Here is an 18,222-nt window from a genome sequence, read left to right as displayed (position 1 = left end):
ATAAGACTGGGCAAAAACTCATTTATTTTTTCCTGTTTTTCTTCAACATATAAATAAAATATTTGTTCAGTTCTCACTTAAATTGTTAATGAAAACTGTGAATTCTTTCTGAATACAGACCGGTTTACCCACATTCATCTCCGCTATGTACACAGAAGGGTAAAAGATACCACAGAAATGTAAGTTAAATCTACACTTAGGTGTTTTCCCATGCTGAGAATATATAGTTAATACACAGGAAGTGATTAAATAGCAATATAAAATGTATTTGATACTTAGAACAACAAATACATACTTTGTATCTAACCTCTTGTGTGCCATGCACCCATCCTTGAGAAACATACAGTCTGGCGAAGGTGGAGGGTATCTGCATGCTAAATGCAGACTCAGCTTCACACCAAGACGTTCGGTTTGGTAGGTCTGGGATGGGCCACTGGGTGCCTCCGTTTAAAAACACCAGGTGGTTGTGATATAGATACTAAGCAGATGGACAAACTTGTAGCAATCAGACAATGTAAGGTGGGTTTCATTAGCGTTTAGGACTATGGGACTATCAAGAGCCTATGACAGGATAAGGTAGTGTGTCTGTGTAAACACACACACACACACACACACACACACAGGATAAGGTAGTGTGTCTGTGTAAACACACACACACACACACACACACACACACACACACACAGGCTCCAGCTCTCAGAAACAACTATCTTACTGAGCCAAGCGTCATCCTATCTGAAGAGCTTGAAATTACATAATGCAAAGTTTAAAAGGAATGCAAAATAGAATTTCATTTTCTAGCATATTCAGGGTCAAAACAATAATTCTCACCTCCTAAATATCTAGGAATTACCTGGAAGCATGCTAAATGCAGACTCTCAGCTTCACACCAAGACGTTCGGTTTGGTAGGTCTGGGATGGGCCACTGGGTGCCTCCGTTTAAAAACACCAGGTGGTTGTGATATAGATACTAAGCAGATCTCATTTTGAATTATTCTACCAAGGGGATAAAAATTAGGAAGAATGGAATAAACTTTTTCAAATCACAGATTCCAAAGACTTAAAACGCCTTGAACAACAACAAAAAAGATATCAATTCCTTAAAAAAAGAACTCTATGAAAGAAAGAACTGTTTTTAAAAATCAAAATAATTAACCATGATCATAACCACATTTCCTCCCTTCATTTCATCCAGATGGTAACATCGACTGCCAAGGGGGTGAATTAGGATCACCTCCAGGAGAAATCTTCTGACACGAAGAGTATAATTTGGATGGCAGAAGGAATTATTAAAGAAGAGGAGAGAAACTTTTTTCCCTGGTATAATTAGGTAATGACTCCATGACATCAAGCCATCGAGGAACCTAAACTATTGATTAAAAGAAAATGGAAAAACACATGAAACACACACATAAAATGCAGTAAGTATATGGTATGGGCAGTAAGCACTGGATTAGTTAGTTAACGTGCTGTGGATTGATCTAGGAAGAAAGGACTGGCAGCCTGAAGGAGAGATGGCATTGGGACTGTACCAGAGAAGAGGAAACAGTGCTAAAAAGCACAGCACCCTACTTCATCTCCCAAGCTGCTAAACACGTGGCACGGTTGAATCGACCAGTTGTTTTGAGGTCACCGAACCACACCTTTAGTTTTTCAACGATAAAAACCAGTAACACGAGGTGACAAGAGCAAAGAGCATGAGACAGACACAAATAAAGGGGAAAAAGTTGCAACATAGAAAGAATATTTCTGCTGTTGGGCAGAAGACACATTTCCTCACTGAATACTCCTGGGTTGATTTAAAAGAACAATCAGAAGACATAGCTAACATTTATTGCACACTGATCGTGCATCGGACACTGTTCAGTCCAAGCACTGACATTATTAATTCCTTTATTCCTCCAATAAGCACCATGAGATGGGAACTCTTCCCATGGTATCATCGGGGTTCCGAACAGCCCAGGAACCCCAATGCGGGTCCTCTCAAACAAGGAGCTTTCAACCAGAGATTAATGTCATTTGGTCATTTTCAATCCTTCCTGTTTTTCTGCATCAGAGAAGTTTGCTTTACGAAAATATCCTTTATTTTCCATGAACAGTATATTCAATCAGGTGAAAGGTGAGTTTTAAAAGTTACAATCAGGAAATTCCTACTGAATGTTTAACACAAACTTTACTTGTATGTGCTTTCTGTATACATTTTCAAATTATCCATGTTGAGAGAAACAAAGTATATAAACTGATGCTTCAGTCTAAGAGAATGGGAGGTCAATGTGGGACCGAGGAAGCAGAGGGCAGTATCAGAAGAAAGCCAAGTAAGAATTTAGGAAGCAAGGCCAAGCAGAGTAACCCCGTGACCTAACTGGAGAATGTATCTGCTGTAATCTTGCATTTATGCTAATAGACCAGTTCTATCCTAATAAGTCATGGAGGGTTAAAAATTACAGCTTCTACTACTTGAACTTCCCAGTAGTTCAGAAAAATTAAAAAAAATTTTTTTTTTTTTTGCAACTGGGTTTTAGGGTGACTCTTTTGGATAATATTCACAATTCCAAGCATCTCTGATCTCCTCCCAAATTCACTGAGCAAAAATTAACTGCTTAAATGCAAATTCCCCCTTGCTTAGTGATTGCAAGTTTCCCTCTGACGCTAGCAAGCAGGTCTTCCTGGAAAATCAGTTTCCCCACATATACCAAGCAAGTTGTCTCTTCATTTTTTTTTAAAGATTTTATTTATTTGAGAAAGAGAGACAGAGAACAAGTGGGGGGGGCAGATCAGAGGGAGAGGAAGAAGCAGACTCCCCGCTGAGCAGGGAACCCAAGGCGGGGCTCCATCCCAGGACTCCGGGATCATGACCTGAGCCGAAGGCAGACGCTTCACCGACTGAGCCACCCAGGTGCCCCAGTCTCTTTATTGACTGAATAGGTTCACACCACTAAGTGGCTTTAAAAGTTAGTGAAATGGTCAGTGATGTGTTAATCATAGTTGTAGTGACATTTATTGGACTAGTTTCCTAATCATGGAATTCTGTCACAGTTACATGCACTTCACATTGTTAATTGTTGCATATTGATGTTATTCATACCATCTGAAATTGCTGAACAGCATTTTAGAGTCTATAAAGTGCTTTGCCGTGCCTTATCTTATTAGAACCTTATGACAAACCCTGGAAATGATCCAGGCAAATCATCTGGCTTCTAATCCAGAGCTCTGTCGACTGGTAATAACTAACGGTTATGAAAATACAAAAAGAATGGTGAACTCCCAGCTGTTAATGGTTAGATTTTCTAGTTTTCTTCAGCCTAACTTTTAAAAGGATCAGACCAACCCCACAAAGTGAATGTGCTAATTCCCTTGACATATTTATCTCATTCACCATAAAAACATGGACAAACCACTCTCCCTGAAGTGCACGAGCTTTATATCTAAAAGAAGTAGTTGTTGATTGAAATAATCACTTTTTTAAAGATTTTTTATTTATTTATTAGAAACAGTGTGAGAGAGGGAGAGAGAGCACGAGCAGAGGGAGAAGCAGACTCCCCACTGAGGAAGGAGCCTGATGTGGGACTCGATCTCAAGACCCTGGGATCATGATCTGAGCAGAAGGCAGATGCTTAACCAACTGAGTCACCCAGGCACCCCTGAAATAATTGATTTCTGTTGATCTCGTTTACTTTTAGATATTATTGGGCTTTTTCTCAACCATTTCTACTTTTTAAGTACTTGAATAATTTTCTAAATTCACATGTTAAATAGTTGGAGTCTGTAGCATGGCCAGAATCTGGTTCGTGTGATTTTCTTTTCCTACTTGTCATTCTTTCCATTTAGTTACCCTCCAGAAATTGGACTGTCCCATAAAGAAATACAATAAGGATCTGTTTATACTTCTGAAGTATTTCCTTCCTGTTTTGTTTTTCTCCCATTCTGTTTACATACATGTGTCAGAAGTCCAAACAATTTAGTTGTCTTCCGTGAGCCCCGCTGGCTTCTTTTTATGTCTTCTTCTGATCAAAGGAACAGGATGGACAACTCACGGCACTCACTGCAATAGTTGGTGTCATTTGGCTTTGCCCTTTCCCATCCCTTACCACACACACACACTATACTCTGTACTCCTGTTTCCCCCATATTATGATCCACTCAGTGACCACCACCTGTACCTGTAGGCATTTGCCTTCACAGAGAAGATGTGGAAGGCACTCATATTTCAATATTGGAAGGGAACAAGTAGTTCTGGGCAGACTGCACATAAGTCTATACATTAAATCACAGCTTTTATTTCTAAGAAAGCTTGTATCACTTTAAAACATAACAGGGATGCTAATCATCACATTTTTTTAAGTCTTACATTAACTTTTTTTAAAGATTTATTATTTATTTATTTATTTATTTATTTATTATTTAATTTGACAGAGAGAGAGACAGAGCGAGCACAAGCACAGAGAGAAGCAAAGGGAGAGAGGGAGAAGCAGACTCCCCGCGGAGAAGGGAGCCTGACATGGGGCTCGATCCCAGGACCCCAGGATCATGACTCTAGCCGAAGGCAGATGCTTAACCAACTGAGCCGCCCAGGAGGCCCGATAAATAACTTTTTTTATGTTAAGAAAGATGTTTCATGAGTTTAGCAGGATCTTAAAAATGCAATTACTAAACTATGAGCACAGTTAATTACAATAAAAGGAGAAAGCACAGAAGTGAAAAATAAAAGCAAGAATGTCTCAATATAGCTAAGAGTAGCGTCAGAAGGCAAATGCTCAGAGAACTCAGCAGAATGTGGGTACTGCTGTGGACTCCCTCGGTTACACTCAGGGTGGGACAGTGGAGAAAGGCACCAGGGCCAGGGTGTGCCATGGCTATCACAGAGAGGAAGGACCATGTAGTTGCTGGTTGAGTTTCCCTCTTCTCTGTTAATGTGCAAGTGAATCTGAAATGAAGTTAAAAATTGAACTGCCCAATGATCCTGCAGTTGCACTACTGGTATTTACCCCCAAAATACAAAAACACTAACTCAGAGGGGTACACACACTCTGATATTTATAGCAGCATTATCTACAATAACCAAGATATGGAAGCAGCCCAAGTGTCCATGGACTGATGAATGAATAAAGAAGATGTGGTATGTGTGTGTACACACACACACAAACACACATCTATACACACATATATATATACACATATACACACACATATACACATATATATACACACACATACACACACATATATATATACACGTATATATACACATATACACACACATATACATATATACACACACACAAATATATATATACATAGATACACACACATATATATACACACACAAATATATATATACATATATACACACATATATATACACACAGACATGTACACACACATATACACACACATACACACACACATATATACACACACATACGCACACACATATATACATATACACACACATATATACATATATACACACACATACATATAGACATATATACACACACATGTATATACACACATATATACCGATATATACACATATATATACACATATATACGCACACACACATATATATACACACACATACGCACACACACACATATATACACATATACACACATATACATATACACACACACACATATACACATAGACACACATATATATACACATACACACATATACATATACACATATATACACACATATACACACATATATACATATTTACACACACATATATACACATATACACACATACAAACATATATACAAACACACACATATATACACACACATTATATATACATATATACACACACATACACACACATATATACACACACATACACACACATATATACACACACATACACACACATACACACACACACATATATATATACACATACACACACATATATACACACATACACACACACACACACAAAGGAATATTACTCAGCCATCAAAAAAGAATGAAATCTTGTCATTTGCAACGACATGGATGGAGCTAGAGAGTATGATTAAAGTGAAATAAGTCAGTCAGAGAAAGACAAATAACATATGATATCACCCATGTGTGGAATTTAAGAAGCAAAACAAATGAGCAAAGGGGGGAAAAAAAAGAGACAAACCATAAAGCAGACTCTTAACTACAGAGGACACACTGATGGTGAGCAGAGGAGAGGTGGGAGTGGGGAGATGGAGGAAACAGGTGATGGGGCTGAAGGAGTGCACCTGTTGTGATGAGCACCAGGTGTTGTATGGAAGGAAGTACTGAATCACTATACTGTATACCTGAAACTAATATTACACTGCATGTTAACTATACTGGAACTTTCCACATAAAGTATCATGTCATCCGCAAAGAGACACTCCACCCCTAAATTATTAGAATTCATAACAGCAATTCAGTAATGTGGCAGGATACAAAATCAATGCACAGAAATCAATTGCTTTCCTATACACTAACAATATAACCGTAGAAAGAGAAATTAGGGAATTAATTCCATTCACAATAGCACCAAAAACCATAAGATACCTTGGAATAAACCTAACCAAAGAGGTGAAGGATCTATACCCTAGAAACTACAGAACACTTATGAAAGAAATTGAAGACACAGAAAGATGGAAAAACATTCCATGCTCAAGGATCGGAAGAATAAACATTGTTAAAATGTCTATGCTACCCAGAGCAATCTATACCTTCAACGCCATCCCGATCAAAATACCAATGGCATTTTTCAAAGTGCTGGAACAAACAATCCTAAAATTTGTATGGAACCAGAAAAGACCCCGAAATGCCCAGGAAATGTTGAAAAAGAAAAACAAAGCTGGGGGCACCACGTTGCCCGATTTCAAGCTCTATTACAAAGCTTACCCTACACTGTAAGGTCTCCCAGCAAATCTGTGGCTCCATGCGGACTAGAATCACCTCCTCTACACCCTGTGAGGTGATTACCCCACCCTATCACAAGGAGATGGCTGTGTGAATAGCTGTTGGTGGGTCTCCCACTGAACTAAGCACATGAGGAAAATAAAAGATCACAGCTGAGGTTTCAAGGAGCTCAGAATAAGACAACGCAACATGACAAATGCCACGGAAGGTAAGAGAGTGTGTTTGGGAGTGGGCGTGGGCGAGCAAAGCCTTCCCAGAAGACGTAGGATCTTCGCTGGAATGAGGGGTTTTGAAGGATGAGTGGGAGTTAGCCAGGTCAGGGCTGTGCTGGAGAAGGTAGCACGCAAAGGAACCGTGAATTTGCTAAGTTGCTGGTAGCGCAGTGCCAAGCTGTAATGTTTCTGCATTTCAGCGGTTGACAAAATCTACACAATAATCTTTTCGCAGAATATACTCAATAAATGGGTTACTGACTGAATGGCCCCTCTCCACAAGTAAAAAGCAAGAAGTTGATATAGAAGGGGAAAGGTTTTCATCAGCTTGGTCTAGTTGTATTTATGAGGTTAAATACAAAGCAAAACTCTAATGTGAGGGACAAATAGCATAATAATGGCTAAAATAGAAATTTCATAGATATGAAGCTTTAGCTAGCTACAAATTCCTGAGACAAAGTGAAGCCAGTTAAGGCATCTAAAGATACGAGAGAAGAGATGCAAGCATCAGGTACAAGATTTCCTTTCACTTTGCAGACCTGCTATTGTACAGATAGATGGGTGTTTTACGATCCAGGAAGCCCAGGTGACCAGAGAGAATTTCCCAGTTCCAGTCTAGAGGTGCTATTTACGATCCATTCAATCTTGGGCAAATCTCTTTGGGATCCATTTCCGACTCCAAAGAGAGAGGGTTGTCCTCAATAGTCTTTATTTAAACTCCGGTTGAAATGGTTGAAACGATACATGGCAGAAGTGGATGGAGGGGATGCAGAGGCACGCACTCCCAGGCACAGAGTGAGTGTGTCACGGGGATGCAGTGCTCAGCATACGGGCACGGTCGGTGATACCCCAGTAAGTCCGTGTGCTGATAGATGCTGCCAGACTTACCGTGAAGATCGTGTCGTGATGCATCAGATGCCCAATCACTATGTGTGCCCAAAACTAGTAAGATATCATGTCAATTACACCTCAATAAAAACAAAAAAAACCCCCAAACACAAGCCTTCAAGAATTTGACACGTATCCTTATACCACAAGTTCTGAGGCCACCGTAGGACCTCTACAAATATTTCCTGAATGAGTGAGTGAGTGAGTGAATGAATGAGCGTTACTTCCAGGTAGGCCTCAGGTGCGTCCTATGAGGCCGTGGGCAACAGGAAGACAGGCAGGGAACATGGTCTGCTGCACTGGGTCCAGAACACTGTTTTCAGCTTGGTCCCTCCTCCTTCACTGGGAGGGTGCGTGTCATCTGCAAAGGGGAAAGCGTGCTTCTTTATCTCAGCTTATTTACTTTTTTAAATTACAGAAGTGATGCATCCTCATGGTTAGTAGAGAAAATGGAGAGAATGAAGTAAACATGAAAACTGGTGATGCTATGACCAAGTGGTTACCATTTTCCCGTTCTGGAATGCACTTTCAGGCTTTTCCCTGTCTGCTCACACACTGTGGAACAACCAGGGTGCATACTGTTTTCAAACTGGTTCCTCCCCACTCCCACAATACAGTGTGGATTTTTCTCGGCAGAGTACTCCAAAGTAGGATTATAATTTATATAACCAGTGTTTGTATGGTTAAACATTTAGGTGATTTCCTCCCCCCACCCCAACTATAAACTAGGTTATGGTAAATAATATTGCAAATCTGTTACTTATTCTTTAGAATAAATTCATAGGCATAGAATTGGTAGGTGAGAGGAGATAAGCATTATTAAGGCCTTTGAATATATCTCCCCCTAAATGCTTTCCAGAAAAGGTTCTGCCAGTTTATATTCCCTTCAGCAAAATATAAAAATCCTTGATTTCCTGTACCTTTATCAGCAATGGGTATGACCAGTTTTAAAAATCTGCCAATTCGGGAGGCAAAACTGTCCTAATTGTTTTAATATGCTTTTCTCATTTGGATTTACACTTGATTCTGACTTTCATAGGTCAACATTAAAAACAGGGCTGTAATGGAATGCCTACCACACAGTGAAAAAAATACACAGAAGATAATTAAACATCTTACAGAAGCAAAATTGTTTATTTATTTGTTCATCTTCGTTTGTTCCATGTATTGAGTGCTTTCCCTGGACTGTGGGTAGCTGTGAAAAGCGGACAAATGAAAGGCAAATACACCATCCCTGCTCTCAAGGAGATCGCAGTCGAGGTAAGAAAACAAATATGTAAATTATACATTGTGATACAGTGTTGTCAACGCTCTAAAGGGAAAGGAGGTTTCTTAGGATGAGGGGGAACCCACAGTGACTGAAGGAGGCAACAGAGAGAAAGGTGCTGTGGCTTAGGGCCCGAAGGGAGCAGTTACAACAAACCCAATCTTATATCATAAAGACCAATTCATACATTCCCAGTTAAAAAAGAATCGTCTTTTCCCCTTTTCGGCAGGTGGCCTGCCACCAATTACGTTTCAGTGATCGTGTAACATGAGTCCAGTCGATGTAACCATCTCTCGGCCAAAAGTCAAAACCAGTTACCAGTGAAGGAATAAAGATGACCCCTTGGTAAGGAAAGAGACGAGCAGTTAGAGCCAATGAAGCATCCATCCCTCGGAAGTATGGTTTATTTTGTGGTTTTCCTCTTTTAGTAAGGCATCCTTAGAAATCATGTCAGCACGAAGAGCTCATGACTTATTCACCCCTGACATAACTTCAGAGTCTCAAAGGAGTTTCCAAATGATCCCAAAAGCCCTTCTTCTGATCATGAGATTTGGTGGCTTCGCCTGTGTACTTTCCTTCCCGTCCGGTGACAGGTTTACTGGCAGATGCCAGAGCCGACATTCCAGAGCGTCCTGCTTTCCGTTAGTCAGGATCATTCGTTCTGTGTCATTCCACAGACGTGCGTCTGGGGGCCAGTGCATAGCAGGCTTCACTTAGTGTCTCACCGGCGTTCGAAGGACAGTCTCAGTCTGAGCATCGAGCTTACCTCTGCTTCCGGGAACAGGCAGAGGGGAGCCACTCAAATCTCAAGGCCACGGAGCCGAGAAGCCGCAAAGCTAGGACTCCCCACAGATCCTGCTGCTCGGAGGCCAGGGCTCTGTCCACGCCATGCCTCCCTTCTCCAGCCGTCTAACTCACGGCTTCAAACACACCTTCATCAAGTCTCATGGGCTCTGAGAATCCGTCTTGACCACCTCAGTCCACTCACCTCTCCCTCTCTGAACTCCTATAGCTTATTGCTTAGTAAGCAAGTGGCACCAGCTCAGAAAATGCCCCGTGGGTATCCCTCTCTCTGGTCGGAAATCACTTCAGGGCTGGCTTGTAGGGGACAACTCTGGTTCCACTCAAACTGAAGCTCTGTTCAGTTCTACAGACATAGCTGACAGCCTCCTCTAAGTCAGGCAAACTATGCCAAGAGCTGCAGACATGGTCTCCCTCCTCAAGAATCTTACTCAAACCAGAATGCAGACATACAAATGTTTAGGTCCAAATGTGTCCACTTGTTCATTCATTCACTCACTGATGACCTCTGTAAGTAAACTCTTTAATTTACTGGCCATGTGCTGCCACGGGGCACAAGAAGATCAATGCAACAGGGCCCCTGTCTTCCCAGGGATTTGCAGTTTAAGAGAGAAGACAGACGTAAATGTTTTCGTTCATTCAATAAGCATCGATTAAGCCCTTATTATTGAGTGAACACGGGGGGGGGGGGTGGGGAACACATGTGACTTATAGGGTCTCTGCTCGCAGAGGTGTCTCGCCACCGGGGGACTGGAATCCTCAAAGGCAGAGACTGGGAATAATGCTCTTGCTTATCCTATGTGGTACAGGGCCATAGGGAAGCCTCAGTCCACAGACATTCATTCACTCATTCATCCCTGTTTCTATTCCAAACCTCTCTTGGCAGTTCTTACAGATCTCGCTGCCCTTCTAGACCAACTCTAGGTAATGAAACTGAGACAGAATGGTCACAAAGTCTATCGTTCTAGCATAAACATTTCCAGTGGTGCTTGAAATATATCTCACCTTGTTCCATGCTAAAACAATGCCGGCCACTTTCTGGCTTTTGTACAAAGAATGAAATAGAAGTTTCTAAATAGAGTCACATGCTCTATTTATGTCCGACAGGGCAAGGTGCAAATGTGGAAGGAGTGATTTTCAAAATGCGCTCGTCAGAAAGCCAGGAGCTCCTCTGAGGCCTCTCAGAAGCAATCTGAATCTTCCACTCCAACCAGAGCATGTTATTTGAATTTCTTTTACATACTGTGCTTCTAAGTAAAATTTCATTTACAAAACAGTCCTGCTACTTAAAAAAATTTTTAAACAACTGGTTTAAGAGAATCAAACAGTATAATAAGATATTCCAGTATTATGGCTTTGTAATTTTTTATCTTAAAAAAAAAAAGTCCCCACTATGAGGTCAAATCAATCCACGTCTAAAGACAGCTAAAACAGCCAATGTTACCCAGCACTCAGTACGTGGTGCCAAGTACACTCTAGACTGACCACCTCATTTAGCCATATTTATTATCCCTCTGAAAACCATTTCACTACACTGCCCCACAGTAACAGAACAAATAAAACAAATTAGTTTATATCATTGACATTAAAGACTAATCTCCTAAGAGATTTGCATTTTTTAATCTATCTGATTTTAGTAGATCAATTCCCCCCCCAATTATTTGATTCTATTAGAGTAACACTCAATGAACACAAACCCATCCTACGCAGTCCAACTGATGTTTTTCCAGAGGGCAATAAACCTAATATCTACTGCACACTATTTCATTTCATCCGCAGAACAATCCTATGAAGTCATTATAAGATCCTCATTTTACAAGTAAATAAAGAACTAGCATGTACAAGTGGGACCCTAAAAGAACGGAGGGAGGTCTATGTGTGCACCAATTTCTGGGTGAAAAGTGAGAAAAAAGAGAAGAGGACCCTTATTTCAGCAAGCTCCTTTCACCTCAAACTTCTTGACCTGATACAAGCCAGACAGGAAGATGTGTCCACCTTCCACATCGATCCTTTGTCCCGTCCAGTAACAATGAAAAGCCTAGACCTCCTTCTCTATGGGTAGCAACAAGTAATCTCTACCAGCTGCTCTCGATCATGGGGGGAGATGAACACTATTTGGAAGAGGAGTAGGGGCAAAGATGGAGAGCTGGAGCCCTTCCACAACCACTCTTACACGTTAATAGGAGACCTTCTTGCAGGGGAATTTTGTGAAGGAACCAATCCCCTCACTGTTTCCCCGCCCCTTAGTTCCGTCTCTTTTCATACACTCTAAGTTAGCCTAAGTACCAAGCCCTGTGATGGGCACTTGGAGGTGCCAGAGATAAGTGAGTCAGGATTTCTAACACTGGGGGAAAAAGACATTGAAATAGAGCACAAGATATTAACTGCTGTTAAGATGCTACCCCAAAGCTTATTTAGGCAGGGACGGTATTCTACTCATCTTTGTAGCCCCAACTCTTACCACAATTGACTGCACAAAGTTAACAGCTCACTACATTTCCTGAATAAATCATGTCCAGAACTCCTTAGGACTGGTTTCAAACTCTCTTATGTACCTCTGTGGGTGGGGGCTCCACATCAGGTTTTAACTGCAGTAAGCTACACCTGTTTCCTTGTACTTTATGTGCAAATATTTATCTAAACTCCCAGTCCTAGATGCACAGAAACCAGCCATTAGCCTTATCTGATGCTTTCCCAGCAAAACAGATAATACACAGCAGATAGGGAACTTGTCACTTGAGAAGCAAGTGCATTCATAGATTGGGGCTGAATACAGATGCTCTTTGACTAAATTAATCCCAATTACAGCTCTGCAGAAACTAGAAGCAAGGCTGCCCCCTAGTGCCAAAATTACAAAACTGAATCAAGAGCAATTCCCAATTAGAAGAAAGGAGCGCTTGACAGATTCTTAAAATGCAGAGCTGTACCGTCTCAAAACAAAAAGCTTTGTTCCAGGAATAGAGTGGAATTCGTCCTTTAAGTGCCACGTGCATATATATGCTTTCAATCTTGACTGTTAAATCTCTGTGCTTCCATAACATGATAGAAAGTAAGAATTGATTCCTGTGTGTAGAAAACAGGAACATTACATTTCTTCCTGAAAAACTGCAAGTCAGCCCTAAATTTCACTAATCATGTGTCTTCAGTTTGGTTTTATTCTCTGCTACACTTACTGTTATCTCATCACGTCCTGATTTAGAAGGTTATACACCGATGACTTCCAAATATGGTTAACCCTCCAAGAACATGGCCACGAGGGGCGCACCACCCCCCCAACACCGTCAACCACCCGTGACTTCTGACTCCCCCAAACCTTACCTATAAGAGCCTGTTAACCAGAAGCCTTAGTGATAACATAAACAGCCAATTCATACACATTTTGTACACTGTACGTATTATACAGTGTATTCTTACAATGAAGTCAGGTAGGGAAATGTTTTTAAATCATAAGGAAAATGCATTTACAGTAGTACTGTATTTATCAACAAAAAAAATCCACATATGAAGTGGATCCGCACAGTTCAAACATGTGCTGTTCAAGGTCAACCGTGTATGTATGTATCCAGCTCAGACCTCCCCCTCCAACTCCGGACTCAAGTATCCCTTGGTCTGTCCTACATGCCCCTGGGGACATCTAATAGGTCTATCTACCAGAATATGTCCCAAACCAAGCTCCTCAACCTGCTCTTCTGAGTCTTCCCTCTATCAGTAAATGGCTGCTTCATTCAACTGTTTCAAGCCAAAAATCTGAGTCTTCCCTGGTTCTTCCTTCTCATACCCCTCATCCAAGTCATCTGCATAAACTATCTGCTCTACTATCAAAATATATTCTGAATCTATTATTTTCATTGCCCTTGGCCTCACCCACATGACGCCATTTTTCATCTGGGTTATCCCTCCCACCTAAAGTGTCACCTTCCATCCTTGCTTTGATCAGAACCCTGCTCCCCACCTCACTCTATGAAAGCCTGTCCTTAGAAAGGCCTACAACGCCCTCTGTGATCACCTGCCATCAGGCATGATGACTACCCCTGATCTCTCTAACCTCAACTTCCTAGTCCTGGCCACTCCTCTGGTCTTGCTCTCTACAGTCACAGTGATCTTGCTAGTTCTTGAAGACACTATGCGCACTACCAGCTCAGGACTGTAATATTCCTTCTGCCTGGTAAGCTCTTCCCCAGATATGCAAATGGAGCAACAGTTCACTTCTTTAGATCTCTGTTCAGTATCACTCTGTCAGTGCATACTGCTTAAAATAGCGATCCTATACTCACATACTCCCCAGACCACTTCCTTGACTTACTTTCCTTTAATTACCTTGTCATCACATGATAAACTACACACACACACACACTCACGCCTAGAATACTTGCTGCCACACAGCAGATGTTTGGGATTTACTGAGATATTTTGTCCCAGAGGTAATATGAATAAGCCTGATTATAAAAACAAATAGCATAAAACAAGAAATCCCAAGTTTCAGCTTATACAAGATCGAAAACCTTGTTTAGAAAAACTATTACAACGAATTGTTTTCTGTTCAAATATCAAGGTGTATTCATTTAACACTTACTAATAAATGTTATGGACAAGGCCCTGCTTGGACTTCGGCTATTTCACATAAGGTGAAACTGAAGAGAACACAGGTCAAGTGACGTCTCTGAAAGTGATGTGACAAAATGTGGCAAAGAGAAAAAAACCCACCCAGATTTCTCTGGTATTACTTCCATAAAGTCCAAAACAAGTCGGGTTTCTGCACCTAGGAGTCTGAATTCATTTGCATGACAGAATAATACAGCTAAAATACTCAAGGTAAACTAACAACACTCACAAAAATTAGTTTTGCTAAGCTTGACGAATCAATGATACTAAGTCTCACAAGACAAGCTGTTCAAGCAAAGTATTCAAGTCCTTCATCTTTTGTGGTTCAAATGCAACTGGTGGCAATCACACATGAAAGCAAAATTCTCCTTTCACCTTCAGACATGGAAAGAGCTGCTATGCACAATCTTGTTTTCTACACGGAAAAATAAATTACAGGTAATAGTTCGCACACATTAAGTCTCTCTCACACACACACACACACACACACACACACCGAGTTTGGGGTAAATCTGGCTTTCTACACATCCATTTTGCTTACCGCTGCTAGCTTCTAAGTATGCTATTTGATTATTTCATAATATCCATAATTTTAACTTAATACTTGAAACAATCCATGGAAGGATTTTCATTAATACTTAAAGCTGAGAAAGCCAAAATACAGAAGGATAAAACTTCTTCAAAATGGCAGAATTTGGGAGGAACTAAGAAAATTTTAATGAAACTATTTTACTCTAACTCTTGCATTGACAGACCATAGATCCATTACATAAATACAAAAAAGCTCCAATAAAATTGGCACTGTAAGTTAAGATTCTATACTCAGATTAAAGTCTAACTTTATTATTTATTTTAAAGGATATTTAACACATGGTACACTAGAACTCATGCAAAAACGAGTCATATTACAAAAGGCCCTAATAAATGACAAAGCACACAAAATAAAGACAAAATGTTTTAGTAACAAGTGGTCTAGGAAAAAATCAAGAGAAGCACTATCTGTATAGGAGTCAAAGGACTGTAAGGTGGATTTAACAAATTTAAGATGTTTTACTAAGACTGGTGTTTGGGAAAAGGAAAATAAATTGTGCATTAAAACCTCTAAAGATGTGCTCCAAAGAAATAGAAGTTCACTAGAAAGATCTTTGTAGCGACAATTTGCCTAAACTGTGGGGCTGAAACTCATCTTCCCAAAATCTTTAATCTACATAAATTTACCATACAAGGGAGACTGCTTTTGGGGTTTTCAAAGTACCACTCATGGGTAACTGGGACTGTCAACAAGATAGACCAAGTCTTAAGCAATCTCTTTTTCTGGTTGTTACGAAGCATTTATGAAACTAATAAAACTACATTCATTAAAAAATTATATGATCCAGAATATTTAATAATTCAGATTAGCATTTCCTATTGAGGAAATCAATGAGATTTTGTTGTTTTTCTTTTCTGAAGGGAAAATGAACTCTTCTTTGAATGTTTCCTTGTAACCGTTTCCAGTACGACTCAAGAATAGTTCCTCAGGAATTCTCTAGGAATAAGGTTGAGATTACTGTGCCTTCTTAGCTTAACAAAGAAATGCATTTAAATTGTGGTGGCTCAGTTGGTTAAGCGACTGCCTTTGGCTCAGGTCATGATCCTGGAGTCGCGGGAACGAGTCCCGCATCGGGCTCCCTGCTCGGCAGGGAGTCTGCTTCTCCCTCTGACCCTCTTCCCTCTCGTGCTTTCTATCTCTTTCTCTCTCGCAAATAAATAAATAAAATCTTTAAAAAAATGTATTAACATATCCCTAATTTATTTGACACTTTGGTTATCTGATAAACATACGAGATATGCCACAAAACTTCAGGCCACAGGAGCCTGCAAAGCCCAAACAAAACTTTACCCAACTGTGAATTATCACAGTTTTAAGTACACTTCTTCACAAAAGCAGTAAAACAAATCAGCATTCTTGCTACCTGCTTCTCAAGCTGACCACAAAATATATTTAAATAAATCCATGCCTAAGTTCACATAAGCAATTAGAAAGGACGTGTTTTGTTGAAAGAACACTTAGTTCACAGTGAAATGTTTCATCGCAAATACACTTCCCATGTTCGGAATCTAAGCTCCTCTACACAACCTGTATGCCTTAAATTCTACTCTTTCCCCTCCACTCCCTGCACAAAGTGATGGCATTCAACACCGTTCATGATACATCTGTGGTTTTCTAGATGTAAAGGCATTTGCTGTAAGAGAAACAGCCCTCAGGGGTCAATCTCACATCCCACAGAAGGCTCTCACATTCCAGTTTAAGAAACACTCATCTAGAGGGCTTCCAACAGAGTAAAACCCAAATCAACACAACCTATGCATTATACATAAAAATACTGTCAAAAATGTATGGTCAAGAATTTTACTGGCAGCATTTAAAAAAACAAGAAATCATTAGGCCACAGAAGACACTGTCATGCAGATCAGCACATGACAAAACATCACTTTTTATCTCCCATTCAGGTAAAACTGTGGTAGCTGTTTGGGGACACCACCTTGTGACTTGAATCCCTGGCAATTTCCTGCGGAAACCAGGTCTTGTCAAAAAGCACTGGCTTCAAGGGGGCAGGGGTCGAGCTCTGAACCTGACAGTTGAGGACGCACACCTGGTTCTATTCCCTCCCAGTAGTGTTACGCTGGCACGCTACCTAGAAGCACATTGTTTCCAACCATAAAGCACCAGTGAGATTTCATCCCATACAAAGTAATTCAGAAAATGGTACAACAGGATTCCTGGGAAGGCACTTGAAGCTAACTAATAAAAAGAAGAGCCTCAGCAGTTAGAAGACTTTTTAAATATACTGCAGGCTCCTTATTACTGTCCTATTTGCTTACACCATTTAACCTCTTATACTTTTCCCAGTACATTAAATGCTGTTCAAACACAAATTAAGAGATGAAAGATGAGGAACAAGCCCACATCCTGACTGATGAATTAGGGAGAGTAAATCTGCCTCCAAAGTTAAGGTTGAGAGAAATAGAAGGAACAACAGAGTAAAGCGAGAGTGGCCCAGGCAGGATTGGGCTGTTGACTTTAAGGAAAAAAGTTTCATTTTAATTTTCAGATTTCAAAAGTCTAAAAGTACTTTGGATAAGTACAAAGTAAATGGTTTCCTTTATTTTTTCTTAAAGTCATCTATAAGTTCTGAGTGTTATTTTACTTAATGAAGACAAGGACATTACTATTACTTCAGGCTATAAACTGACAACTTTTAAGATGTAAATTATAGGTTTTGAAGTTAAACAAAAGTGGGCAATATTCTTCAAGTTTAGAAGTTATGCCTTGGAGGGAAGAGTCAATTAAATTATAAAGATCCAAATATCTAAAAATCTAAATGCTTTACCTATAATAAATTTGATATTAAAACACCATTCATGTTGTTGAGTCAGCACTGTCAGCATATGCTCAGTTCTAATAATTCAGTCATTCTAATACTTAGAAGGGACATTTCAGGAAAAATATCCCTATTGATAAGACATTTAGGAAAGACAAGTTTTTGCACTGTTATATCAGTGTTTTACAAAG

The sequence above is a fragment of the Eumetopias jubatus genome, unplaced genomic scaffold (genome assembly GCF_037043125.1).
Source record: "Eumetopias jubatus isolate StellerSeaLion01/CBP00866 unplaced genomic scaffold, mEumJub1_p1.0 scaffold_13, whole genome shotgun sequence".
Lineage (NCBI taxonomy): Eukaryota > Metazoa > Chordata > Mammalia > Carnivora > Otariidae > Eumetopias > Eumetopias jubatus.
Note: the sequence above shows the minus strand (reverse complement) of the source record.